At 53.1% G+C, this 23,416-nt stretch overlaps 1 long non-coding RNA gene and 1 pseudogene across 2 annotated transcripts in view; one reads left to right on the top strand and one right to left on the bottom strand.

Annotated features, from left to right (window-relative positions):
* LOC143669828 (small ribosomal subunit protein uS3 pseudogene) overlaps positions 1-23,416 on the bottom strand; it is a 46,088-nt pseudogene that overhangs the window by 21,241 nt on the left and 1,431 nt on the right. Inside the window, exon 2 of the transcript XR_013169081.1 lies at positions 11,212-11,349. The product of XR_013169081.1 is annotated as a small ribosomal subunit protein uS3 pseudogene (transcript). The remainder of the gene's footprint in view (positions 1-11,211; positions 11,350-23,416) is intronic.
* LOC143669830 (uncharacterized) lies at positions 10,893-13,367 on the top strand. The gene is made up of 3 exons (XR_013169083.1): positions 10,893-11,242; positions 12,121-12,311; positions 13,044-13,367. It is a non-coding gene; the product is annotated as an uncharacterized LOC143669830 (long non-coding RNA).

Below are 23,416 nucleotides of genomic sequence, written 5' to 3'. Positions count from 1 at the left end.
AGCTCAGCTTCCCTACAGAGACTGTGCCTTAATCGCACTCCTTAGTGGTCTGTGCAAGAACAAGTTACCTCTGTAGCCACACACCCTTGAGTCAACCTCCTTGTCAGTCTCCCTCAAAATGGGAAAGCCCAAGACTAATCGCTGAGTGTTCCTATTGGTACCTGAGTCATCTCATCCTCAGCCCTGTGTGTTAGGGTATTGACATGGGGGTGGAGAAAGAGAGAGCAGAGTGTTAAGCCGGTATTAAGTCCAGTAACTAAAGCTTGCCTTCATTTGTTGTGCCAGTCACCTCCCTGCTCCACACCCTTCTCAGGATTTTACAGAACAGTGTTCTCACAGTGTAGTCCCCATACCAGCAGTATCAGCATTACTTGGAAACTGGGTAAAAAGGCAGATTCTCAAGCCCCACCCCAGATCTACCAAATCAGAAACTAGGAGTGGAACCCAGCAATAAGAATTTTAACAAGCTCTCCAGATGATACTGATGCCAGCTTAAGTTTGAGAACAGCTGCTATATGGAAATATACAATTCAGGAGAAGAAAATGGGAAACGATGATTACAAGTCAGGGAAAAGCAGTATCAGTGGCAATACAGAGTTCTAGTAAAGCTAGGTGGAGCATGCAGCCAGATGCATGTTCCATAAAATCCAAATCTAAATCTTGTTTTCCTCTGGCTGACCACATGGTGCAGGAACCCAGTGCTATGATCAGCATGCTTTTACGTGAAGAGATAGAAGGAAGTCATGCAAGCAGGGTCTTGGCACTGCTGACCAATCCCAGTGTCTAGAGTCGACAAAAGAGGGAGACGCTAAGCATTCCTGCATGCAGGCTCTAGCAGGTCCACTTACCAGGAAGGAGGAGAAGGCACCTAATAGATGTATCACCTTTTATCACAAGACCACCTAACCTCTAGGGTATATGGTTTAGTCAGTGTCCTGAAACATGAACAATGAAAGTAGTATCTGCTTCTCTTCAGCACCCCAAGAGAACAATCACTAAGTATCAATCACCGAGCTCCTAAATTGCTTCCTATCATTCAAGACTATTCTACTTGGCCCCATTAAGAAAATGGACCCCTTTTCCAAAATTTCTGAGTCCAGGCATTCCTCTCTTTGCCCTCTCATACCCGGTTTGGATAATCCACCTTCCGCATTGGTCTTTGCTCCAGAGTTCCTATTCTAGTAGTTTTCCCATGGGCGCCAGTTCTCTCCTAAGCGTGGGGCCTGAAGCTTGACATGATCTCCTGTCCAGTCTTACTGGCATAATGAGGAAAAAATTAGATTTGAAAGCTATTTGAAAAGCAAAAAATTAGATTAAAAAAATTAAGTGCTTGCCCCTCGAACTCATTTTTATCAATGGCGAAGCTCAGAGTCAATTCTGTAATGAGGTCAGGTGTGGGTCAGGGTGGGCACCAGGGGGCAGCAGGGGCCTCAGCCTCACAGGATCAAAGGATATGGCTTTTCTGGGGTACATACCCTAGAAAAACCATGTCCTTTGATCCTCATTCAATATTGTTGGGTGGGATCTTTCTGATTGTTTCCATGGAGATGTGCCTCCACCCACTCAAGGTGGGGTTGCTTACTGGAATTTTTTAAGAGGGAACCATTTTGTAAAAAAGCTTTAGAGCCAACAGAGGCCACACAGCCAGAGACCATTGGAGAGGAAGAAAAATAAAAATGCCCCCGAGGAAGCCACTGAAAAGCCTGTAGAGAAAGCTAGCAGACATCACCATGTGCCTTTCCAGGTGACAGAGAAACCTGAACATCATCGGCCTTCTTGAGCCAAGGTATCTTTTCCTGGATGCCTTAATTTGGACATTTTTATAGCCTTGCCTTAATTTGGACATCGTCACAGCCTTTTAACTGTAAATTTGCAGCTTAATCATCTCCCCCTTTTAAAAGCCATTCCATTTCTGGTATATCGCATTCCAGCAGCTTACAAACTAGAACACACCCCAAACCTGAAGAGCAAAACACTGAGTATAATTTTGTTGTAGAACATGGAGTTTCCCAGAAGAATAGACTTGAAAGTTTTCTGAAATGTAAACCGCAGTAAGAAATACATTTGACACTGCAACCCAGTATACATACATCTGTGTATGTATATGTATGTGGAAAAAAGATTCATAAAAGAATATTTATTTTTACCATTCTTCTGATATTTTCTATTCTACTCCATTTTATTTTTGAAATGCTAGTCAAAACTCCCATTATTAATTTCATGAGTTACTAATGATTGGCAACCTGCAGTTTGAAAGGCACTGCTCTAATGTGCTCAGTATAATAAACACACTACCAGCACTATTAAAAAGTGGCATTGGTAGCACACTGCCATCATTACTAACACTGCTGAGTGTTCTGTGTGTTTATGTGTGTGTTACTGTCATTTCAATCAAAAACTTTAAATTGCTATAGGCCATAATACCAACGCTATGCTCTTAGCATTGTGATGAATACAAAAGAATTACTTTTATTGAATTCATCTTAACTTGAAATTTGGTGATGATTTGCAACAGCAGCCCAAGTGGATGGCTAAATTTTCATTTCCAGATTAGTATAGTTATTTTCCAAATTTCAACAAACATTTTTGTTCCATGAAATTAGCTTCAAGTCAAGTTGACCGATATAATTTAATGGGGCTTCTCCCTTCTCCCTGTCAAGTAACAGTAGTTCAAAGATTGGAACCATTTCAAGAATTATGGTGTTTGAAAACTGAAATGTGTGCCTTCCAGAGTAGATTCAGACCCGCAGCTGTCAGATGAGAGACCCTCAAAGCCCTCCTTCCACAGCTGGGAAGATGTCTGCTTCTTTACAAGCAGGCATGTGCTCTGTCTCTCAGGCCTCGACCACACACAGCACATGGAGACAGGATCCCGCACCCATAGGTATGTGTGTGCACACTGAGGCATGCACGGCTGCTCTTCCCACGTGCCATCTGCAGCACAGACACGTACAGGATGCTCGTAGATTGAAACCGGCCTCAACCTCTCCTCACTCTTTCTCTAAATCAAAACCCACCATAAACACCACAAAGAGCCAGGAAACCTCAGGGTCTTAATCACTTCCTTTCCCCAAGCTCCACGTGGCACACAGGACACTCCGTTTCCCTTTAGGCTGACTGTTATCCTGTGAGGAGCGTGGAAGAGGAAGAAAGCAAATCCATCTTCCAAAGGGCGGAGAGCCCAGAGAGAAAACTCCCGGTCCAGGTTGTGCTGTTCCACCCCCCTCCTCACTCCACTTGGCCCAGGCAGGGAAGTCCTCCCCTTCCAGTGGGGGCTGGGGGTTGGTGCCACCTGGCTTTTAGAAGAAGGAGAGAGTCAGGGGCGGGGGTAGGATGAGGTTGAAGAGTGGTGCAAGCTCTTCCTTCCACCGTGACCCCAGCCAGTGGGAACAGAGACGAGTGGCCTTCCAGAGCCCCCAGGGCAGCAGGGCTTCGTGGGTATGTAGGGAGAGTGAGGAAAAAGGAGAGTACAAAGGTCATTCATAAGCTCAGCAATTGCCCTTTGGACTTCAGGAAAACACCAATGATTGAAAGATCTAAAAATAGGGAAATGAAGCATTCAAACTGCATTTAATAAAGATCACTCTGGCTGAAGTGATCAGCAAAAGAAACGATGGGACATAAAGAGCTAACGGCAATTACTCAAGTGGGTGGGGTGGTGGGGTGAGGAAGGCTTGAATTTGAAAAAATATTTGGAAGGACCTGGCAATAGTGGCCAGGATACTGGACTGAACAGTGAAGGGTGGTGGTGCCATGCATGGAGACAAGGAGAAGAAAGCACAAGTATGTAATGAGAATGAGAGAGTTCTGTTTTAAATATGTTAAGTTTTCAAACTCTAAGCACACCTACATGGGCATGTCCTCCAGAAGGAAGTTGGTAATTGAGGTCTAAAGCTCCTTAAAGAGACCTGGACTGTGGAGAGATACAGACAACTTCAACATATAGGTGGTAGATGAAACCACAAAACGGTTATCAACAAATACTAGTATTTGCTAATAACATTTGCTTACTATGTATTCAGCCTGTGCAAAGCACTTTTATTGGATAATCTCATTTAATCCCCATAACGACCTCACAAGGTAAATATTACAATTAAGTTTTGCCCTCAGAGAGGGTTTCATATCAGAAGAGAAGACACTGGAGACATGATTCTGAGACATGTGGGAGAGCTATTTCTGCTGTATAGTTGTAGAGAACAATGTATGCAATCACCCCAGTTTAAGCACAGACATGTCTTCCCCCGTAGCTGAATTCTTAGATCCATCCTTGCTTCTCTGCTGCCTCGAAAGGTGCTAGAAGGACTAGCTGGGCTGGACAGCCCATTCCCACAATGCCTAAGGAAGGGGCCTGGAGATTCCCAATGAACTGGTGCTAGTTTGTGGTTCTTTCAGACCCCAAGTCATCAAGGGCGCCAGTCTGAAGGCAGCAGAGAAAAAAAGACTGCTTCGGTGCAGAGAAACTGCCTGTTATGCTACAGGGAAAGCATATCACAACTGTTCCTCTGACACTTTGGATTCCAGCCAGATAGCAGCAGTTGGTCAACTAGGGTCAGGCAGCCAGGAGGGAGGAAGTATTCTAGACTTAATTTTCAACATGGCAGACAATTTCCCCAAGGCATTTTCTCAATCAAGAAGGCACTCCCCAATCTACCCCCACAATGGTTATTTTGGGGTTTGTTGTGTGAGGGGAGTTTCAGGATCAGTTGAATATTATTCTGAACAATGTCTCTACAAAGTTTAACGAGGTGCTTTGTCTTCTCCTACGTTGGATTCAGGACCAATAAAACAAATGAGACTTGTTGTCATATTCCTCATTAGAGAAACCACGACCTTCTCCCAATAACCCTTGAGTGCTCCAAGTCTCAATGTAGGCAAGTTTGAAGAAAAAAAACATCTCTTCGGTACCATGGTACTGACTTTGAGTTTTGTTTTAAATTCTTACTCCTGAACCCAAGGCTGTTATATTCTGGCCTAAGTAAGAGTGAGAAAGTAAGATGAGGAGTTGGGATGGTTGGGATGGTAGAAAAAGGTATCCTGAAGGCTTGGTTCATGTGTACCTAAGCCTGTCACTGCGACTGGTGGACCCCAACTTGGGGTAAGTTTCTTGGAGGAGACTGGCACTGAGCAGGAAGCTACCTGGGCTCCCCAGCTGAGTGACCTGGGGAAATCACCTCTCTGAGCCCCAGTGTCCTCATCTATAAGATGAAAGAGCTAAAGCATCCCTAAAACCCTTTCCAGGTTTAACATTCTCTGAGTATAAAACTCAAGAATAAGCTGGGTTTTACTGCTGGCTTTGCTGCTTTCCCATCTGGTATGGGTAAGGGGTTCATAAGATGTTGCTGCATGTTATAGCACGGGAGACTCTGAGAACAGAAATTGGATTTATGAACCAAACATATCACCTGGATTAAAAATTAATATATCATAAATGTGTTGGTGTGCATGTGTGCTGAGCGAAGGAGACAGAGGCAGGAGATCCAGAGAAATTGACTTTGATAAAGACAAGCATTGGGTTGATGGCAAAGCCAAGTCTAGAGCCCAGGTTTTATAACGACTTGCCAGGTAACGTCCCCCACTGGTCTCTGCATCTAAGTCACCAGAACACTGGAAGGTTTGACAAGAATCCTATTTAATCAACACCATGTGTGTTGTGTTTCCTTCTCACACCATCATCAATACCGTGCTGGGAAAAGACTCGTATTCCAGTGACAGCGTGGATCTTCTTTAATATGGGAGTCCCGGGAATTTACCGCTGTCTTTAATACTAACTTTGCATGTAAATTGGCTGAAGGATAATATCCTGAGATCATTTTTCAGAGGTGGTGAAAGGCGTCCTTTTAATTGAAGAAACTGAAAGAAGAGGAAATTACCCAGCTTGTCCTTCCGCTGAGGGTGACGTGGGTATGAGTCCAGCCGGCCCCAGGGGTGGGGACAAGGGCCTCCCTCAGTCCCTCAGGGCCGTGGGTCCTGGGCAGGGAGCTTCACCTCTTTAAGTCTCAGGTTCTCCTTCAGGGAAATTCAGAAATCCAACTAGATCACTTTTAAGGACCCCTGACATTCTGAGGTTCCGTCTTGAGGAATTCCTGAAGCAAACTGCCTACACTCTCAGCCAGCTGTCCTCTGCCTCTCTGCCAGGTAATTTTAAAGGCTGAGTCAGTGATTCAGATGATTCAGTGATTCAGATGATGAGGATGGCGGTGGTGGTGATGAGGAGGACAGCAGCTAATGAGGCGGACAGCAGCTAGTGAGGCAAAAGAGGAGCTTTGCAACTAAATTTTGTTTAGACTGAAGCAAAAACGTGGCTTGGCCAAACTCTGACTTCCCCTCCGTTTGTCCCATGTTCATCTAGTTAAACCCCTATGAGGTGCCCCCTCGGCACCGGACAGCGGTCAGGGCCCGAGAATCGGCCAGAGCAGCAGGGGTCGTGCCCAAAGCCACCCAGAGCAACCAGGTCTGACCCGGAGTCGCCTCGACTCTGCCACCGACGACGGCCCAGGGTTCCGGGACCCGTAGCGGCCCCCGCAGCCGCCCACCTTCAAGGTCCCGGGCTGGATTCGGTTCCCCAAGGGCTTCACGGACGGCCTCGGCACAGCCACCAGCCGCCGCCCTGGAGCGCGAGGCGCCCTAGGTATTCGGCCTAGAGCCTGCCGCCCGCTCCCATTTGGAGGGAGAGCAAGGGGGGGGGGGGGGCGCGGAGGGGTCTAACAGAAAGGAAAGGAGAAAAACACTGAGAAACATGCTTTGGCAGGCAAGGCCTTCACAGACTACCATATGTGGTCCACATTGAGCAGCCCGGGTCTTTGATGTTTTTCTCAGTGTAAAGACTTGACTCTCACACCGCGTCTAAGTACTACAGACCTTAAAACTACGAGGCCGGGACGCGTGGACCCGGCTCTGAGTGTTTAATTTGTCCCCCACCCAAGCGCCTGCCGCCGCCCGGCGCCCCGCTCTGCACCCCGGCAGCTGGACGCACTGCCAGCCCCCCAGCCCGGCGCGGCCCAGCCCCCCGGGCGCAGACTTGCCCGCCTTTTGGAACACCTTAGCGCCAACCTCGGAGGTCAGGACCTTTCCAAACGCGCGGCGGGAACTCCCCAGATGCTCCCCGCGCCCAGGTCGGGCCTGAAGGATTCTCCCCACCGCGGGCCACGCGGCCGCGCCTGCTGCGGCTACGCCCCGGGCCTCCGGTTCCCAGAGTTGGCGCCCACCCGGCGCTCAGCGGGAGACGTCGGCAAGGCCGAACCTAAAGGGGGTTCGTGGAGGTGGCGGGGAGGTGGGCATTTTATGACACGCAGAGTGATGAATCACAATCCAAGATCCCCAGGAGATTTGCACTCTCATCTTTGGGGAGTTTATTAAATAGTCACGCGCTCCGATTGGAAATTCCTTCCTCCATTTGCTTCCCTGTACCCACCGCCGGACAAAACGACTCGGGTCCCTCCGGGGAAGGGCCTTGCCCTCGGGAAACCGGGAGGCCCCCACCGGCCGCGAGGGAGAGGCCCGGCGGCGGCAAGTTCCCGCGGCCAGGAGCTAGGAGGTCCGGGTTCCCGCGCCACGTGGAGCTCAAGCCAACTGCGACCCTCTGCAGCGCGCGGGGCCGGGAGGTCAGCCCTGGGCGGCGGGGTCCCGGGCCCTCGGCATCCCAAAGTTCCCGGGGTGCGCGCCACCCGCCGGCCGCTGCGCCTACAGACAATTCCCAAAAGTCAAAAGGAAGGTTGGTTCCCAACCGGGAAGAGCCACGACTGTGGCCGACAACGCTGCGCCGGCCACCCCAAGGTCCTCCCAGCCGTGGTCCAGCCCCAAGGCCCCAGCACGTTCGGGAAGACGGATTCCAGGTGGGGGAAAGCCCCAGGGAGGCGCGGAGACAGGCCGCCCTGCCCGAGGTCCCCGGGACTGGGGCACCGCACGGCCGCCCCTTTCCCAGAGTTAATTCACCCGGAGCGAGAGGAGGGGCCGCCCTGCTGTCTGGCCCCTGGCGGGGCTCTGCTCCTGGTGGCAGAGCGATCTGGACTCTGGCGGGTGGGTTGGGCTCGAGCCGATCCTCGAGGGACAGGAAAGGAGCGCTGTAGGGTCGGGGGCCAGCGATGTGCCTTGTTAGACGGGTCAGCTGGGGCAGTCCCTGTCGTCGCCGAGGGCCTGCTGACCAGGAGGAATCGGGCTGTGTCCGAGCCAGAGCGGATCCCCTTGCGGGAATCTCGTGTGTGAGCCTGAAATTACCTAGAGAGGCTCAGGATACACACGCGCTCGCCCTTGCTTCCATCGCTCGCGAACAATTGCCCCTTCTCCAACAGAACATCTGAAGTCAACCAGGCTGCACTGTCTGAGCGCCTACTGTGTGCTCGGATCTTTACGGGATACAAGACCGGAGAAGGCCAGGCTCCTGCCTGTGAACCTAACTCAGGACTGGGAATTAGTGCGTCCTTTAGTGGAGGGAAAGAAGGGCGCCCACTAAAAATACTTCTAGGGCTGCGCGCTTTTTTTCCTGGAATGAATCACAGGCACCCGGGGGAAAATATAATATTGCACGCCTGGAGTTCGGGCTCCACTTCCTTTTTCTGGCCCTCCCTCAACCCGGCTTTCCCTAGTCAGGAGGAGATTCGGAATTCCCAAAACGGGGGGTGGGGGTGGGGGGACAGCTAGCCCAGGTAAGTATGGGAGCCACATGGTCTCACGAAGGAATAAAAGGAAAATTGTCTCCAAATGAAACCAGCAGGTGGGGGCGAACCAAGCCGAAGAATAGGAGATCTGACTAACCCCAAGGCAGCAGATTCCTTGCCCGGTGGTGAGGTGTGAGAAATAGTCAACATTTGGAGTTCTGGAGTTCGAAGATTTTTGGCAGCTTTTAGATAACTTCCTGATCTGCAGTAAAGTTCACATGACCGAGAGAATGTTTCCCCGACTCCGTTGCCTGGCTCCCTTCCTCTCTCTCCAAGTCTGCAAGTTTGAGAGCTTTGACTGGGTGCAGAAGGGTGGCGCGGGTCGACAGTGGGCGCTGGGAGGAGTCCTGGAGGGCAGGGACAGCTCGGGGCCAACGAGGGCAGTTCCGAGCTCGCTAACCTGTTGTCTCCCCAGCTGTCACCTGCAAGGCGACCCGAGGCTCCCATTTGTGGAGTGGGAAATCCAGGCGGCCCTTTCCTGCCATAACCGACCGTCGCAGTCTCCGGCTCCCTTGGCTCCCCTTGGCTGCGTTTCTGGAACTCCAGTTTGCAGAATTAGGACCTAGCCACAGTGGAAGTATATACAATATGTTTACTTTCCTTCGTGGACAAAATCTAAAGGGGTCTGGTGAGTACCGAAAGGGGCGCTGCCCAAGTGCAGCGCGCTCTGGGCCAGTCCCACACCCGCCGGCCTTGAAGCCCTCTGGGTTTCCGCAGGGGCGAAGAGGGGCGTTGAAGCTCCTGCTCGCTGGCGTCTCCGTGGCCAGGGTCCCTGGGTGAGATGTCCTCTCACCAGCGCGTTGGCGAGCCGGCCCTGGCGTCCCCACCCCCGCCTCGGGGCACAGTAACGCGCAGGGCCGGCTGGCACGCGCTGCGGGTGGCGGGGGGAAGGTCGGGGTTCCACCTGTGTCTGGGGGTCGGGGTGCTCGCGTCCGCCCCAGCCCAATTCGAAGGAACGCTCCCCGGGGAGGTCGAGATTGGACTTCCCCGACGTGCAGAGGCAAGGTCGGGGAATTGGCCGAGAAACAACTGCGAGAGCGCAAGAACCAGACCTGCCGCCGGAGCCAGAGAACGCCAGCCCGGCTATGCGGGAACGCACGCGTTTGCGAGACTCCAGGCCGATACCCTGAAGTCTGCGCGGACGGGGGGTGGGGGGCGCTGCCGGCCTGGGAGCCACATCTGTGGTGGGAAAATGGAGGTTGTTTCGGAGTTTCTAGAAGATGTGGGGATTTTCCCGAAAACACGAGGGAACGCACAGAGAGCAAGGAGCAGCGCTTTCACATCCCTAGCAGGCAAATGTTCCCGTTTTGCGAACATGAAACAAATCCAGAGGGGCCAAGATGCTGGCTCCAGGTCACAAAATAAGTAAGTTCCGGGGCAATTCCCGGTCCAGGTGTGCCTGGCTCCGGGTTGCGTTAAGCACTGGCCACTTGGTCTCTGACAAGCAGCTCCAACGAGATTTTTGCCGATCTTCCTATTCTACTCTATTAGCTGAGCCGCCCAAATGCCGGACGGCTTCTGAGGGGGTGTCATGCATTTCATAGGGGAGACAATCCCAACCAGCTGGGGGGGACTGGAGGCCGGTGATTCTTCTAAAACAGCCAGGAGTGTCTCCCTTTGCCCGCGGACCGAAAGCATCCTATAGTCAAATTCTTTCGAGTACTCGCCTTCCAGCCCCCAACAGTAGCAGCCCCCGGAACGCAGAGCCCACGCGCGGGCACCACTCCGCCAGCACCCAGCCGAGGCCAAAGAAACGGTCAGCTGGGGCGCAGAGCCGGAGCTGCGCGGGCTTTCTCATTTGGATCCATTCCTTTGAGGTCTTGGCATGAGAAACCACTCTGATCATTAATAACTAATAAGATCATTCTGGTCCCAGGCACTCGGGGTGGCAAGGACCCCTGGAGCCCTCGCGCAGGAGGCGGAGGCGCGCAGCTTAGGTCCTCGGCATCCAGGGGGTCCCCGACGGGACCTGCCCGCCTGGCCGACGACTTCACCCACTCTCACCCACTCCCACTCACTGCCACCCTCTCCTCACACTCCCACTCACTCCTACCCACCCCCACTCACTCCCACCCACTCCCACTCACTCCCACCCTCTCCTCACTCACTCCCACCCTCTCCTCACTCACTGCCACCCACTCCCACTCACTCCCACCCACTCTTCACTCACTCTCACTCCCACTTACTCTTCACTCACCCCTACCCACTCCCACTCACTCCCACCGCCTTCAACTTCCCTCCCCACCGCCAGTGCGGAGAGCACACCCACTCATCTGTAAAATCGTGGTCCCTTGTAAAAGAACCCCAGGAATACTGACCAAGGGAATTGGGCTCCAAAATCCAAAATGAGTGAAGCAGAAACAAACGGTCTCTATGGAAAGGCAGATACTCAGGCAGACTTCAGAAAGCCCCTCGAATTGGGTGCGCAATTATTTTTCTTCCCCGTCTTCCTACAGTTTCATGTCCTTCTGTTGACACGGCCCTCCCACCTCCCGGTTGACTTCATTGATTTCTCAGGGTTCCAGACCGCTGGCGCACCCGCGAGCAGAGGCATCACCTGTATCCTCGCACGAGTCCAACGTGAAGCGGTAACCCATCCTTGTCCCACGGCCCGGCGGGCTTGGCGTGGTCAGCCTCTTCCACACCCTGTTCCCACAGTCCAGGGAGCTTCACCAGCCACAGGAAGCTGCAGGAACTGTGGCAGAAAATGATAAGGAGGAAAGAGAAATACAGGAGTGCAATGGCACTTTCTGAACTTGGCTTTCAGTTGCCTGTCACCCTTATTTGTCACCACTGAGTTAGGTCATCAGAAACTGTTTGCAACCGAGGAAGATAAAATTTTACAGGGAAGGGAGGAGAACTGGTTAGTATTTAGGAAATCACCACTGTCCTTCTCCCCCGTTCCACAGCTGTGAGATGAATTAATATACCCTGGTTGGGTTTTACAAATCCCATTGAATGGCCACTCAGTTAGCTGCTTCCACATATGCCGCTTCACGGGCAAGGAGGGCCCTGAGATCTTAGATAAACCAGAAATTCAGGAAACAGAACTGATACCATCAGAAGATCACTCCCAGCATGGGTCAGGGTGGCTCAACAGGGGTCAATGTGGCTTTAGGGACAAGGAAGGGCATGAGGGATGCAATGGAAGAGGGGGACCCTTTAAAATAATTTGCCCACGTGGAGTCTATGCCCTGTGCAGCAGATTGCCCAAAAGAGAAAGATGTGAGGTTCATCTTCCCAGTTCTTCTTGCTCATCCCAGCATCAGGAGAGTGAAGAAAACAGGATAGGGAAAATAGATAGCCAGTGAAGAGGATCTTCGCTGGAGCTTTGTAGAAGCTTTGAAGAAGTCTTTGTAGGAGAGGAGACAGAAAACAATCTCCCCAAGCAACTCCCAAATCATAATGGCCTCCACTATTCCCCGCTTCCAGCTTTGCCTTTTCTGTCTCCTCTCTCCTTCTACAGGTGCTTCAAAGCCAAAGTCTAAAGCACTTTCTCCACAGTGCAAGGAAGCAGTCACCCGACAGACTCTCCACGAATGAAAAGGAAGCGCAGGACATCATCAAACAACTTCTCCACAACAGCTAGGAGGTGGACGCAGGAATGACAACACTTCGGAGGTGGAGCTTCACTTCCGAATGTTGGCACACCACCATGTGAGTTCAAAGAAAAGGGAGGAAAGCTATCCAGGGCCCCACAGGCAGTTCTCCCCCAGCTTGGGGGTTAGTGTTTCCTTCTGCTCACTGGACAAACTGGTCCTGACAGGTGGAGAAATGGCTGTGGTGGCACTTGGAATTTAGGAACCAATTCACTCTTAATCCCCTCCTAGCCCACCCCAACCTCCTAAACCTGAGCTGTCCCTGCTCCAGGCTGAAGTGGGGAGCTTGGAGCTCAGTTTAGATGATAGTGATAGAAGCAGAAACCCAAATCTGATGAATTTGAGTTTAAATAATCTCAAATCATGGTGGGATGGGGGAAGATAAGTACATTGAGGGACACACGTGTAGTAGACACTGGGCTCCTATGATTACGAGACTCCTGGTAACACTGCCTTTCTCATGGATTTTTTTGAAGTGCTATAAATGTGCTCCACTGCTTGAAATGCGACTTAAGTCTTAGAACTGGATTTTCCCTTCACCTAAATCACTCCCCAGGAGTATATGTTAGAGGTCCATGGTAGGTAGCCCCAATCTTTTCCCCAGGTGACAAGGAGAGCTGGCCCAGGCTGCAGGACAACTCCATGTGCTACCAATCCCCAGGAGTTTGTTAGAAGCACAGAATCCACCATTATGACAATGCAGAGACCTGGGGGGGGGGGGGTGTTTTGTTTCATGTACAAATCTAGGGCTCTAGCCAATTCCATCCTCTCAGCACCTGTTTCCTAGCAGGTACACTGGGTTTGTGAAGATCAAACAACAGGCAGGCTGTCAAAAGCCTGGCACTTAATAGGTGCTCATTAAAAATTCCATCGCCCATGCCCTGGAGGAAGAGGCAGGTAGATTTTATTGCTTCTCTTTTCTTCATGGGAAAACTGAGGTGGTGGAGGTCGCGGAGGAGCGACAGAGTAGCACCGTAACTCCTCTCTGTCGGCTCTGGTGGCGGCATCAGGGCCGCCGGCCTTAGTCCTGCTAAGGTGACGCCCTCTAACAGCGGGTCGGCGGGGGGACTGCGCCATTCGGAGCCCAGCCCACTGCAGCTGCGCGCGCCGCGAATCCGACAGGCCGGGAGCCGGGAGCCGGTGACTCGAATCCACAGACTGCTAAAGGGCAAGCGACTCTTGGTGACCCGAATAGGGGCTCAACCCTGACGGGCCGTCGGCTTTCTCCTCTGCGCTGTAGCAACCCCACCCGCGCGACGCCTGGGACCGGCTCTGGCCGTTTCCCCCAGGTCTGTCCAGCAGGCGGAAGGTCTCAGCGTTGCTGCCAGACGGCCGGACAAGGAGGCGAGGGCCCTTGAGTCCTCCTACCTCGGGGTCCATTAGCGCCAAAGGCCCTCTACCGGGGCCTGGTCCCCCGAAAGGAAGGCCGGAAGGCGGTCGCTAACTGTGAAGCCCAGGCCCCTTTCCTAGCCCAGGGTCTGCGCCAAGGCCTTGCTCTTTAAAACATCGCCAGTCCAGCCTCGCACCATTGCCAAGACCCAGGCCTGTCCCCAGGTCCTTTCTTCCCACGACCGCCCCCTCCTCCCCCTCGAAGCTGTGAGCGAAAAGCGAGCGCTAAGGTGTTCTCCGCACCCGGGCGCCCCCACCCGGCGCCCCCCACCCGCACCCCCTTGCAGAGCTCAGGACCAGGCCCGAGCAGGTGAGAAGGGAGCAAGACGCCGAGGACCCGGCTGGATCGGCGCAATCCTCGCTCGCATCAGCAGACGGCAGACGGGTCTGGAGCGGCGGCGGGAGCGCTGGCCTGGTTCACGGAAGTATTTAACCCGGTCAGTGTCATTCTTGCCTAACTGGGTGTGAAAAGTAACATGAAAGTGAAATGCTGGGGGGAAATGGGGCGTTTCCGAGGCAGTCAGCGAGGCCCCTCGGCTGCCGGACCTGGAAGGCCTAAAGTCCCTGCTGCCCCGTGGGGGGCGCCAGGAGGCGCTGCTAGGGGCCGGGGGCCGCAGGGGGAACCTGGGGTGGGTGGGGAGGAGGCGGGTGGGAGGTGGGCGCACAGTGGCGGGGGGAGGGGAAGTGGGGTACAAGCCAGCAGCGTAGGAGAGGAACCCCAGTAAAGCTCTGCAGATCGTCCGCCCCCGGCTCCTGGCTGCTGAAATTGACACAGTGTGACTTCCAAGAACTTCCCCACCTCGGCCCTAAGTACGGAGCAAAACTTGGGGCTCAAAAGTAGATACCGTTCATGATGAAAGCTCGATTGAAAGCGAGATTTCGCTAATTTTAGGAAACAGCCTACCAATCTATTGGGCCAAGATGACAGGAGGTACCCGGATTCTTTCTATAGCGGGTGATGGGGGGGCGACTTCCTGGATTGATGGACATTTCTCTAATGATTACAGTTGGAAAGCTCACAAACCCGCCGGCCGCAGCGCCCCGAAGACAAGGCCCGCTCCTCGCGGCCTGACAACAGCTCCCCCCACCCCACCCCACCTTCAGCCCCCCACTGGCACTCGAGTTGGGGCGGCTCCAGCTTCAGGGCCCCAAACGCGGTGTCGCCGGCCGCGGGAAGCGCAGGCGGGCAACAGGGGGCCGAGTGGCGGCCCGGAGCCTGCTCCTCCAGCTCGGGCAGGGCCCTCCAGCAAGGCCCGGGGAAAGGCCCGGGGCCCAGCCCGCGCCGGCGCAGCGGAGAAGCAGACCCCTTCCCCGCCTCGCACCCAGTCGCCAGCCTCCCCGCCTTTCCTGGGGGGTCTGCGGCCGCCAAGCGACCACCCGAGCCCCAGGGCTGGGCCCAAGGCGGGATGGGGGGGGGGAGGCAGCAGGCAGCGGGGTGTCCCCGCATGGGGCCTGTGGCGGGTGTGGGGACGCGTCTGCAGGCGCGCTCACACTCTCTGCGGCGGCGCCGGGGTGGCCGCCTCCCTCCTTAGGGCGCTCGCACCCTACTAGGGAGCCCCCGTGCCGCTGCGCCCCGCTTTTGGAATCAGACCCCACAGCACAATATTCTACTTCGCAGGCGCTGAGGAGCGCTCAAGAGGTGCTGGACCCGATCGCCTGGGTATTCCTGGGTAAAAAAAAAAAAGAAAGAAAAAAAATTCTAATCGTAAATCAGAGCTGCAGGACCTGCTCTTGCGAAGGGCGCTGGTGAAGGAAGTGTGTATGAGTGTGCGCGCACGTGTGTGTGCGTGTGTGTGCGTGCGTGTGTGTGTGTGCGTGTGTGTGTGTAGGAGGGGCAGGAACCGACGCTCACGCGGAGGGAGGATGGCAAAGCGCCGGACGTGGGGGGAGCAGCGGCCAGAGGAGCCCCCGCGAGTCCCGGCGTCCGGCTGCCGCCCCGGGGCTGCCCCTCGCCGGCGTCCCTGGCGCGAAGGCCCGAGCGCGCGGCCGCAGTTTGGTCCCCGCGGCCCCGGGACGTCGCCCAGCGCCGGGCGCACGGCCCCCGCGGACCTCTGTGCCGGGCTCGGCGCGCTCCCGGGGCTTCGGCCGGCGGCGGTCGGGCCGCGTCCCCTTCCTTTCCGCCCTGCGTCCGCGGTGAGCTCACTTCCTCCCGGCGCCGCTGCCTCCCGCCGGCCGGGACCTGCTCCCCGCCGCGCCCGCGCGCCCCCCGGGCCTTCCTGGGGCGCGGGGCCGTAGCCGAGCGACTCCGCGAGGGGCGGGGTGGAGGGCAGAGCCGAAGCCTCTCTAAAGGGGGCAATGGCTCCCCTTCGCTCCCCTTCGCTGCCCACCGCGGCGCGCCCGGAGAGCGGCGTTTTCCTCCCGCCGGCGCGCAGGGAGGCCGGGGCTGGCCCGAGGGGCCCACCTCCAGCCACCTTGGTTTGGGCCCAGCCGCCGGCGTCGCTCTTTCCTTCCTTCTTTCCTTGCGTCCTTCCGTCCCTCCTCCCTTTCTTCCTTTTCTTCTTTCTTCCCTGCCCTTTTCTCCCTTCGTTTTCTCTTTAGTTTTCCTCTTGTTTATTTGTTTTTTTAAAATCGGGCATGTTTAAAAAGTAATTTCGCATTTTTTTTAAGTCAGGAGCGGCAGAGGAAGACTTATAAATAGAATTGATTTAATTAGCTGGTAATGCTCCTCTCATTCCCCTATAATTAAGCAGAGTCTAGTGGCCTTCAGGACCCACAGCCGATTACTACAAGCATACTTTACATTTCCATGGAAATGGCTGTCCCCAGGGTATAATCCAGGATCTGGTGACATTTATTCAGGTTTCTTAGCCGTGCGCTGGGGCCAGAATATCGCTGAACGAGGGAGGTTGTGGGGCTGTTGCTCGGCTCCCCTGGCTGGTATTTCATTTTATTCTGCCGTGTTTCTGCGGCCTAAGGAAAGAGCCAGTGGGGTCCAGCCCCTCGGATCTGGCCAGGGCGCCCTCGGCCTCGTGGCGCACTGAGACCCACTCCAAAGGAGTAAACTTGGTGTGTCGTTGTCTTTAGGCGTAAATTCGTACAAAACCCAGCACCTCCTTGGTGGGTCCCCACCTCCGAGAAAGACACATCCAGCTCAGGCAGCATGTTCAGCCCAGGCCGCGGGCCGGATCTGGTAGCCCTAAAGAGAGACTATGTTTAAAGCATATTTCGTCGTTCCGCCATCTCTCTGCTCGCGAGCCCTCTTCCCCCATTTCATTTCTCCGTGCGGTGGCCCACCAGCCTCGCCCCTGCAGTTCCCTGGGAATTGGCGCTAGCCGGGGACCAGGCACAGCCTATCTCGCTCCCAGGAGTGCGGCCCACTCGGAACCTGGACGCCGCGCACTCACCCTAGGCCCACGCGGGGCTGGTGTCCCCCAGCCCACCTCTGCCTCCCGCCCAACACTCTGGAGGCGCATGTCCTTTTTTGTCACCAGATCCAGGAAGGCTTTTGATAAGAGCTGCTTCCCTTTGGGAAAAAGCATGCCTTTCCCCTAGGAGAGGAGAATCTGGTGTCCCTGGCTGGCTTAAAAAAAAAAAAAAAAATCCAAGACAAAGTATCTGTGGTGAGAAAGTATGAGCCTCTCATAGTTGTCTTGGGGTCGAGTAAGGACGTTTGGAAAATGGTGGAGATAGGACGGCTCAATTAACAACCTCCAGACTGTCATTTCTCTGGCTACGGCTTTTCCTCCCTGGCGGTCCGCACCGTTTTTTTTCCTTCCCATCCCGTCCTACAGCAACTTCCTCTTTATTTAGGTTTGTATCTTCCTCAAGCAAGAGATCACTGCAAATAACTACCTAAGGAGGGGAGAGGAATCCGCCACTCCCAGCTTCACTAATTGGTGACCACAAGCCCAACCTTTTCTTTAGGCTTGAACCTGCTCATGGTAAAGAAGTGGTTGGATGAGTTGAACTTGAAAGCGGGCTTCCATGCTTACATTCGATACTGTTCAGGCAAAAGTATTCTTTTCTGTTCGTGAACATTTGAAGAAATATATACATTCTGGGCTTGTTCTGTGCCAAGATGCAGATGAGGCCATGGTGAGCTTCTGGCCGTGCCCTCTTTAGCTGCTCCTGGGAGACCAGCCCTCCCTTCTAGGCAGGAGAGAGAGCCTGAGGGGTAGGTCTCCGGAACACAGCAACCTCCCAGGCACAACCACTCATGCTCACATGATTCATTAGGAGCCTTAATCCTCATCGGAGCGCTAGCCTCAGACCCTGACCCTGCCGATTCAAGCTCTGCCTGTGAAACCCCATAAAACTGGCCAAGGAGCTGGGCACCATGTGCAAACATTAATCAGAGTTCTGTGAGGCTTTGGTTTCCAGTCTGATGAACAGCTTCAGGGCTGCAGGGGGCAGAGGGTTTGGGGTCCTTTTCACCCACCAATGTCCTTTGGTCCTCCCAGGGCATCATTTGAGCACAGTGGGTGATCTCAAAGCTAACCCCCTTCAGAGGGCTGCTTAACTGCAGGGACTATGGTTAAAACCTGGCAGTGGGTGATCTTCCCTGGAAGGGCAGTTAAGAATCTGTCCCAAAGGAGGAAAAGGAGATCAGCTGTGAGTTTCCAGTGTTATTACTGCATCCAGTAGGATTATGAGAGAGGAGTGGAAGAAGCTCAAAGTGAAAGAAGAGAATTTTGGTTTTGGTTAATGGAGAGCATGGTTGCTTAGCAACCCATCACACACACATACAGGCACACACGCACACACTGTAATGACTATAATCCATCCTGAACCTGAAAATACTTCCAGCCCGCAAGGATAAGGAAAGGAGTGGGAAGGAGGCAGACCCGGGTAGAGTCAACCTAATAACCACACATGCTGGCCAGGTAGAAGAAAGATACAAACACCCCAGTGGAGAGAATGACTCCATCCCAGGCAAGGAGCCCTGGGCATGGCACTTTTCCTACAAGGGGAGTGTGCGTGTCCTCTTCTCCATCCACACCTGACACCTAGGAGGAGGATGGTCAGGCTCAGACCCAGGTAGACTCTCCCAGGGCGGCACTGATTTAACTAAAGGTGGTACCTACTCCGTATAGGCAGTGGTCATCTCTGGCTTTATCTTGTTGAGTTGCAAAGGACAAAATGCCTGAAGTCTATCAAGGCTACACATAGTAACATATTACACCGCACAAGTTATCTTCATTGTTTTATATAAACGCATATTCCTCAATTCTTCCCCCCTCTATTTATTAATCTATACAACATAGCTACAGGCTAGAACATGGCAAAACCTCTATACCAGGAGAAAATTTATTGTCTTTTACTTATTTAATGCATAACAATTCAATTCTTTTCAATTTGAGTTGGAGGAGGGGGAGGAGGCATGCCCTAAAAAATGAAAAACGACAAAAACAACAAAAATGTTCCCACATTTCTAAAATCTGTTGGCTTTTCTCTTGCTGCTCACTTTTCTTCCTTCCCTTCCCTCCTTTTCCCTTATTCTTTGGCTGAAATCACTGGGAAAAGACAAACCACCCAATTTGGAGCCTGAGGGATTGGTTGCTCTGCAAAGGTTCCTGTCTTACTCCAATATTTAAAATTGCAATCAGGGGCCTCGCACGTCCTGACCAGACTGTATTTCGTGTGAACCTCTTACATTCCTTCAAACTTCCAGGGATTTCTCCCTTTCCTCCTCCTGATTGGCAGAACAGATAGAAGTGGAATAATCTGCTTCATCCTAGAACCATGGAGATTCTGTTAGTATTTGCTGTTCTATGCATTAGAAAGCTCTGGAAGGAGACACAAGAAATAAACAGCAATTTAGTGAGGGCAACTGGACAGCTATTGAAAGACTTTTCACTTATACATTTTGTATATTTCTAGCCACGAGAATGTATTGCCTATTCAATAGAGATGAATCTATCCAGAGATACACACATATACACAGATATATATGAGAGCTATTATATGTTGAATACAGTTAGATATCACATATTGAGGAGGAGGATTTAGAGATAATCTACAGAGTATGTGGGGCTTAAACATGTAATAAACTTCTTTGTTCTTTAGTGGGTCATAAGGTGGAAACATGACTAGAAAGGAATACTTCTACAACAGAAGAATAAAAGTTCAGATGAGGCGAAATGCAAACTCCTCCTCCTTCCTCTTCCCAAAGTGGGGAGTTTTGCCGATATTCATTTGCTCCTCCCGTTAAATGGGGTCCCTGGGAACACCGACTTGCAGGGCTGGCCAAGCTGTCACTCCCAAGACTAGAGGCAAAGCCAGAACACGACGGAAAAGGGTTGACATTTGTAAAATGGATGTTTGAAAATGGACGTTTTATATTACAAGGAGGACAAGACTTCCCTAGAAATGACCGCCTCTCAGGGCCCTAACCCCACCACCACACACGCGGTGCCTCTCAGCCCTCTCAAGGCCAGTGCAAGATGTCTGCCCTCTCCCAAGACTTTAACCAGGCATAAACGTTCTTGTTGGGCAAATCCTACTCTGGAAACTTAATGTTTTAAACCTACACGATAAAAGAGAGATTAAAAACTCCCTTAGGGTATAAACTCAAAGAAAAGGGATCAACTAAGAAGAGTTGAATAGTCCACCCCACTGCATCCCCAGGCCATTAAACGGAGGCCTGGATGCCTGGATGCCCCAAAGACTTTAAGTTAGAACTGCTGCATTCTTCAAGAAATGTGGAAATAAGCAAATAAATCCACCCACCCTCCCAAAGGATGCAACTCTTTGACTTACAGTGATGTTTATGTCTCCTAGAGCTTTTCTGGTTGCACAGCCTGCTAGTAAACAACTAAACCCAACTTTCATGGCGAAGGTCAAATTGCAAAATGAAAGCCTTTTAAAACGATGTCTTATTTAAAGGTATGGCATCTAGAAAACCACATGGAGCATAATCTCTGCATCTCCCCTCTTGTGTTAATACGCAGATCTTCCCCTGAAGCACAAAATCAGATTGCCTTTTCCCATAAAGGCAGGTGGTTAACTATCTGATTTCCAAAGGGATATGCAGTTATCCTGGAAACTGGGAGCGATTTCAGAGGAGCAAGAAGTAGCACAGATGGGCCAATGGAACTGGGGAAAATGGTGCAGCAGGGAGAAAAGGCAAGGGACACGAACAATCTCTTGGATTTCCAAGCTTTTTTGCTGAAGTGAAACCTTGTGATGCTATAGTTTTCAAAAGATGACCAGGGACAGAAAGTAAAATTGCTTTTTTTCCCAAGGCATGCCTGTTCCCAAATAAAGATAAATCTTCAGGTTGAAGATGTTTCTCCTTCCACAGAGACTAAGCTTAGAGCCAATTCTCATCATTTAGTGAAAATAACAGGGTGACTATGGAGGCAACAGAAGGAGTAAAGATGTTCGTGCTAAAAAAAAATCTTCAAGATGGGGTCTGGCGTGGAGGGGAATACTGGAACGGGTTCTTCATATTTCACGTTTCAAAGACAGTCTTCCTCCCAAAGGATATACTTTCATTAGGTCATAAATGCAGCAACAGATGCGAGAAAAGGAGGTGAGTGAGTGTGTGAGTGTGTGTGCGTGTGCGTGCATGCACTGTCCCAGTGTCCGTGCTCGGGTGTGCACATTGGGTGGGGCCCTTGTGGGGTGAGGCTCGGCTCAGGGAGTTGAGGCAGCCCTGGGTGAGGCTTCCTAAGGCGCGCGGGTTTAGGGCTTCGCCTTCACTTTCTCAGTTGAACATATTTTCCCGGTGGGTTCCATCCACAGCTTTCAACTGCCTAGAGCCCAGGTATGTGCTTACCTATAAGAAGGACAAAAAGACAGGCGTCCCCCCCCCCACAGGGTTTGTTACACATTTAACTCGGGAAGTTCATTAGTTGAGGCCTCAGTGCCCGAAGCTGGGTGGGAGGCAAATGAGTTATTTGGGGGCTTTCGCTTCCCTGCTGGACTCCAATTCCCGAACTGGACAGGTTTCCCTTCGGCAACGCCTGAAGGGCCAACCTGGGTGTCCCCGGAGGTTGAGTGCCCTTCAGCTCCCTGCTCCCTGTTAGAGACAACGCCGAAGTTTGCACACATGGACTCGCCCTCTCTCCGCTGGGCCGTTGGCTTCCCTCAGCTCAATGCTGAAAGCGAATCCGCGCTGTACACCCAGCTTCAGCAGCCGCGTCTCCCAGCACGGGGAATCGTCACACCCACAGCGCTGATCACGCTTAGAGATTGGTAGAAGTTAAAAAACTGTTATGAAAGTACCACCCGGTTGATATATTGTCTGACTAGGTCAGATTAGCAAGGCGCGCCTATCCTATGCTTAAATCACATCCTGAAATGAGAAGAAAACGTGCCAGCACAAATCCACACGCGACAGAGAAAAACTGAAGCCGTCATTCTTTCCCTCTGTTTTGATTTCCTGCTCCTAAACAAAGCATGGGTATCAAGGACGAGTTAGGGAATGCGCATTAAAAGGCTGTAGGTCGCTGTCGTTTAAGCCCAATCACAGTTCAGAGTTCAAGGAAAACTGCCTTTAATTGACACCGTGTATATACCTCTGGTCCTCTCCGGTGCCCTGGCAGAGACGCCCCAAGAGTATTTATTTCTGGGGCTGGAAACCAAACAACCGACCCCGTCTGCTACGTAAGAGAGCGCTCCAAGATGAACTGCCGGAGAGAGGCTTTTTGACCCCGGTGGAAATTAGTCATATTGACAGACGCCCCGGGAAGGTAAATTAGCCCGCGCTGACGCTGCGCAGGAGCCGCCCGGGGTCCGACTCCGCCGAGGCGCCGAGCGGGCGACAGGCTCCCGGCTCTTGTCCCCCCGATTCCGGGAAAGCTCCGCTTTGCTCCTCCGGCCCTGGGATTTCAATGCGGAGGCGACGGAGGAGAAAAGGACCCGAGAAAACCCAAACAGTCGAGGGAAGGAGGCAGGCTGCGCGCGGCGGCGCGGGTGAGCCGCGGCCCCAGGGCGCAGGGAGCCGAGTCCGCAGGGGAGGGAGCGCGGGCGGAGGCGGCGGGGCGGGGAAGGGCCGCGCGGCCCGGGGCGCCCAGACCCGCCACTTGGGAGGTCCCGGCCCCGGCGCAGGCCCCGCAGGCCCCCCGGGAGGCTCGCGGCTCGGGCGGGGTCACAATTACACCTCGACTGCAGATGAGGACTTAAAAACCAAGGGGCCGGCTGCAGTCTGGAAGCAAGACCCTGCGGTCATCAGAGAGGGGCCAGGCCGCTGCTCGGGAACCTTTTACAAGGCATGTGGGTACAAGGAAAAAAAATAATCAAAATAAATCACTTTCATTCAGCAAGGGCAGTAAAAAATAAAAGCTGCCTTCCAGAGGGGGCGAGCGGGAGTTTTGAAATTGCAGTGTGTTTTGCTTTTGTATAGCTTTGCGGTTTTGCCGGATAACCGAGAGGGAAATTGCACGGGAAAAGGCGGCTAGATTGGTTTCTCTCGGGTGAGTGCTGTCATGCAGGCTCCACAGGTTCCCTCAAGCCAGCCCGTGTCCCAGGACTGCCAGCGGCCGGATACATCCACACACTCATCACACAAACCCGAGGAGGACACGTGCGCGACCAGTCTGCTTTTGACACAAAACAGGAAAGCGGTGTGCCGCCTCTTTTCTTTAAACACAAAAGCAAAACCGAGCCAGCCAGGGGAGCCGACTGGAAGACATGAGAAGCACCCGATCTTTCCAGCGCCTGGGCCCGAGGGCTTCTTTAAGAGAAGCCCGCTTGGCCGCAAACGACCCGGGGCAGGGCGCACAGACAAGGCGAAATTCCCTCGGCCGCCGCCTCCTGGACCCCCGGCCTCAGCCGGGCCCGAGTCCGGGAAAGCAGCCCAAGGCCCGGCGGCCCTGCTAGTGGGAGACG

This window comes from Tamandua tetradactyla, chromosome 26 (genome assembly GCF_023851605.1).
Source record: "Tamandua tetradactyla isolate mTamTet1 chromosome 26, mTamTet1.pri, whole genome shotgun sequence".
NCBI classification, from domain to species: Eukaryota; Metazoa; Chordata; class Mammalia; order Pilosa; family Myrmecophagidae; genus Tamandua; species Tamandua tetradactyla.
Note: the sequence above shows the minus strand (reverse complement) of the source record. Positions and strands in the feature narration are given on the sequence as shown.